This window comes from Triticum aestivum, chromosome 1A (assembly GCF_018294505.1).
Source record: "Triticum aestivum cultivar Chinese Spring chromosome 1A, IWGSC CS RefSeq v2.1, whole genome shotgun sequence".
Lineage (NCBI taxonomy): Eukaryota > Viridiplantae > Streptophyta > Magnoliopsida > Poales > Poaceae > Triticum > Triticum aestivum.
The window spans coordinates 329,308,965-329,314,474 of record NC_057794.1 but is presented as its reverse complement, the minus strand read 5'-3'; positions in this window follow the sequence as shown (position 1 = coordinate 329,314,474).

Sequence of the window (5,510 nt, the reverse complement as noted above, 5' to 3'; positions counted from 1 at the left end):
CATCCGATTCAGAGACATCTCTCCAGTTCAACCGAACTTCAGATTCAACTCTCTGTATTTAACGCCTTCCTTGAAGGCACAAACTGCTTGATGGTCTGGCACATTCTCGACCGTGTGATGCAGTGTGATCCACCTCTAGATGTAATCCCTCAGTGTTTCATTCGGCTTCTGTACGCAGGACCTCAACTCTGTAAGGCCTGCAGGTCGCTTGCAGGTTCCTTCAAAGGTTGTGACAAACACTCGGGAGAGGTCCTCCCAAGTGTAGATGCTGCTGGGTGCCAACTGATTCAGCCACGCTCTGGCTGAGCCCTCTAACATGAGAGGCAAATGCTTCATGGCCACCTCATCATTGCCGCCGCCAATCTGTACAGCCACTCGGTAATCTTCGAGCCAAGTGTCAGGCTTAGATTCACCGGTGAACTTGCTGACCCCAGTCGCCAACCTGAAGTTGGGAGGAATCACTACAGCCCTGATGGCTCGACTGAAACACTCTGGCCCTGAAACACGTGCTCTGCTGCTGGTGGGCACATCTCTGTTCTGGCCTTCCTGATGAGCCCTGTTCCTGTCAACCAAGCCTTGAACGAGGACAGATCTCGCGTCAAAGCCTGGGTCCCTGGGGTCGACTGGAATCCTCTGCCCAACACTATGGGGGCGTCTGTCATCTTGCCGTTGAGGCGCATATGACCCACTCCTCGGGGGAGGGGTTGGCACTCGACGTCGATCATCACGATCGAACCGGCGATCATACTGCTCATTCCTCCTGTACTGATCGTGTCGGTCACCACGTCCCTCACGCCTCGGGGGCGATCTCGGGCTGTGAGCCGACTCGATTGTATCGGTTGCGACGGGTCGACTGTGGATCCTGTTCCGCGACTAAGAGACGGCGGAATTCTGGTTTCCCGCCGCCCGAAGCAACACTCTGATCTGCAACAAGCCTCTGCCAGCCTCCGACTGGGAGGGCTGAATTGATTCTGCTATACGGGCCGCAGCGGCCAAATTCTGAATTGGGGTTCGGTATACCTGCGGCGGCGGGAAGAGCTAATGCCGACTGGACTCGGCAGCTTGCTGACGTCGACTGGACTCGGGAGCCCTCTGACGCGCTTGCTCGTCAAGTATTCGCTGGAGATTCTCCAGTCGAGTGCGCTCGGCCAGGTTAGCCAAGCGCGCGTCCTCCAAGGCCCGGGCCTTGGGGGTTTCTCCGACAATAGGAGTGTGGAGCGCGTCCATGTTTCGGCGGCGAAGCTCCTCTCGCTGCGATGACGTGAGAGGTTCGGGGAGATACTCATCGTGGGGATGCGACGGGTCGACCCCACCTGCGCCTCCATCAGCGCGAGGGAAACCGGGAGGACCGTGCGCCCCATCTACCGCCAGAACCTCAGCCGCTGGGTCGCTGCTGTTGCATTCGGATGTGGTCTCCGCGGAGCCAGTCGACAGGTCGAACAGGCCGTAGAGGGATTCGTCGGGCTCGATTGCCGCGAGTTGCGGGGCGGCCGACTGGCGAGCCACGGCATGTCTCACCCACCTCTGAAGTCTCGACCGACCGGAGCGCTTGCACCGGTGGGAGACAGAGCGGGGAGACGATACGGGGGCCGACCGATATTGGGTCGACGACTGCCGCAGGAGGACGCCACGAACGCATGCACGGAAATGCGTCGCACCGCGGACGGGGAGCGCGTCGATGTCGAGTGGCGCCTCCTGAAGCCAGGCGGAGTCGTCGGTGATGAACGTGAGCGCGCCGAGACGGATCTCGCGGCCCTCCACCAAAACTCCGCACGAAACCATGATCAAAGGGATCGGAAAGATCGCAACTTCTCCAATCAGGCGCTAAGATTGCTGCCCCACGGTGGGCGCCAACTGTCGTGGTTCTAACTCTGACAGTGATGTAGGGGGGTAAGTATGGAGAGGCTAGATCTCAGCTATTGGGAAGTTGTAAACACACCAAGATGTACGAGTTCAGGCCCTTCGCAGAGGAAGTAACAGCCCTACGTCTCGGTGCCCGGAGGCGGTCGATTGGATTACTGGCGTGCGAATAACAGGGGTGTGAACCCTTCATACTGAGGAGGGGGGTGGCTTATATAGAGTCCGCCGGCCCCCTCCTGCCCTCAGTAATGCAGGGTTTAAGGTACATTTAAGGCTGGGCGTTACTGGTAACGCCCCTAATAAAGTGCTATGATGACCATAAAGACTACTTAACAGCTGACCGTTTGCCTGCGGAGTGACTGTAGGTCTCCTGGCGGTCGAGTGATAGCTTTCTGGTCGAGTGTCTTGAGTTCGTCGAGTGGGATACCTTTAAGTTGATTGAAAGGTGACTTCTCCTAGGGATGTCCTAGGGTAGGACTCTTTGGTCAGGTCCGTGTCCCCACCCTAGGTACATGTCTTCATCATTGCCTGATGACCTCTCAGAGCTTTACAAGACATATCCTGCAGAGGATTACAATCAGTGCAAGACCCGAATCCAATGGATTCGAAGATATTGGGCGGAACAATGGTTCAAATACCGGTTTGTGACCCAGGAATATGCTTAGAAAAATGCCATCAAGCGACCGTGGGGAGACATCCTATACAAGAATCTTCAACCCAGGTCCAGAGAAGAAGCCATTGAACAAGGCTTCTATCCCTGCATGGTCCGTGGGCCACAGCCTGTAGATGCACACCCATCATCACTACTATGGTGTCGCGACGACAATCTGTTCAAGCGCAACTTCCAGTTTGCCAAGAACTCAGCGAAGCAGAACAAGAAGTCTTTGGGATTAGAATTCAACCCTGGTCCCTCTGCTCCCCGTGTTGATGGAACTCGCGAAGCTGAACCCAATCTTCTTGGGCCCTTCTACAACTTGGAAGGTCTCATCACTCATATCGTGGTTCAAGGGACAGCCGTGAATGAGCCTGCAGATGACGCTGAATCAGATGAAGCACCTGCAGCGCCGAAGCCAAAGAAGTTGAAGCAGCCTAAAGCTTCAAAGCCTGCCTATGCACCAAAAATCTCACGGGCGAAGCCACTGGCCACTGCACCTCCTGAAGACAGTGCGCAGTCTGAAGATTTGTCACGCATCTCCAAGCCCCAGAAGGTCAAGGTGCCTCTGCCACACACCGGCCAAGAACTAACTGCTGCTGCCATTCTGCGAAACGATGCCATTGATCTGTCCAGTGATGAAGATCTTGCAGATGACGCTCTTGAGCAACTCATCAAGAGCAAAGAAGAAGCAGAAATCTTCAATGATATGCCTCTCTTTGACGTGGCAATCATCCACAACTTCATTGATGAGTGGTTTGACACGCCCAACCTCAGCTTAGAAGATCTGCAACTTCCCATTGGCCTCAGTGTCGCCTTCCATGGCGCCATTGCTTCAGAATTAGCTATCGCCCAGCGCATTGTTAAACTGAAGCAAAAGATTGACTTTGAGAAAGCTCAGTTCAAGAAGCATATGGCCAAGCTCAGCGTGCAAGAGGTGAAAAACTTCAAGATTATGCTGCACAAGCTCAAAGAAGCCTTTCTCAAGAAACGCGCCGAAGCTCAGGGTTCTCGTGAGCGCATGAAGAGCCTGGCTGACAAGTGTGTGCAAGGCTACAATGAGGCTGAGAAGCGCAAGGCCCTTGGGCGTCCGGGCATTGATCCCAGGATGGCTGCCAAGCAGAAGAAGAAGCCCACTGTGGCCGAACCCAACGCACCAAGGAAGGAAGCAGATCCCATTGTCTTCCCAACTAGCGTGACTGGCTCGAAGCCAAAGGCCAGGTCAACCGATTCAGAACTGAAGAAGACGAGGACTGCTGAGGCTGAAGCCAGAAAGAGGAAACATCCTGAAGCCTCTGCTATTGCTCCCTCCAAGAAGAAGCGGAAGACCAAGAAGGAACGGGCTGCTCCCACAGAGCCCTTGATTGTTGAACCCATCTCCATGGTTCGCGCAGTCACTGAACCTCAAGAGCGCCAACTGACTGTCCATGAGCCTGCTTTCACAGAGGCTCATGAAGCTGAAGACTTTCCAGCAGCTGATCCCACCGCTGCTGAAGACATTGGTCACCATGACCATGTTGAAGATGATGCAGTTCTTCCTCAGCTCGAGCACCAACAGGTATCATCGCCTGTGCTCACGCACAATGAACTCATCAGCATTGGTCGTCCTTTGACGCCAATTGCTTAGGATGCCTCATGGGATGATCACCCACAAGCACAAGAGGAAGATGACTTTGAGGCCCAGCCAACTCCAACTCCACAGGCGTCGCCAGCATTACGCAGGCTTCGCAAAGGACCAAGGCCTCCAGTCTCCGAGTCTGAAGCTAAAGTTGCTGAAGACATTCCGGCTGCATCAGCCGATGAAGAAGAAACCCCAAGAGTTGCTACACCCCCATCTCACCCAGAAGCTGTTCTCGAGGAGAACGTGACAGTGACCGACCCTCCAGCTCATCAAGTGGAGATTGAGAATCTTGAGGCTGCCACCGACGCCACTGACGCTGTCATGGCTGAAGCCAATGTGGAGCCTACACCAACAAAAGCACCAGAAGTCAGTGAAGCCAATGATGCTACTGCTTCTATTCCTGCGCCTGCTGCTGGTCCTCAGTTTGACTATCATGTTGAGCACAAGCCTCAGGTACAGAAGCCAATCCCAAGCTTGCCCAGGTTTCCAGGTCCTGCATCCGCACCTGGATCCTTCAATGTCAATGGCTTCAAAGCAGACAACACTTTGTTCAATAGCTCCAGGAACCCCTACTCAAGGGAAAGAATATCATTTGATCGGTTCTGGAGCTATCCGCAGCGAAGCTATTACTCCTGCATTCTGTACAATCAAGGTCGCATCTTCCCACATAAGCGTCTTGACATTGAAGCAATAGCTGGTCTGCCCTGTCTGGAAGAAGCTCTGGATTGCTTCAAAGAGGTTGGATTGCTGCCGTTTGTCACCGACCAAGAGCACTGGAATGAAGAGTTGCTGCTCCAATTCTATGCCACACTTCACATCCGTGGGTACAACAAAGATCCGAAGACTTGGGTCCTAGAGTGGATGACAGGAAATGTTCATCATGAAGCCAAAGCCTTTGATATCATTGAGCTCACTGGTCTACCCACTCCTGGCGATCTCTACGAACATGGCTGTCAGCTTCACAGTGAAGTTGTGGAGAGCATCTTTCAGAAGCCTGAACCTAACATGAGTCAGATGCTCAGTATGATGAAGCCATTGCCCCAAGATGCTGCATATCCCAAGGAGTTCTTCGTTGAAGACCTTGAGTATCTGCCAAGGACTATTTATCACATCATAAGGCGAACTCTCTGGCCCATCAAAGGACATTCTCCACATGCCAAGCTGGAAGGTGCAATGAAGACTTTGGTCTTCTATATTCTTCATGGCAAATGCTTCAATGCACAGGACTTCTTCATCCGCCAACTTGCTGCATCAGGCTCTGATCTTTTTGGCTTGAAGTTCTACGCTCCATGGATAATGCGGCTGATTAAACTCCACTCCGCTATCTCATATCAGCCATCTACTCGCAATCATCGGATCTTTCTGCCTGATGTGGAT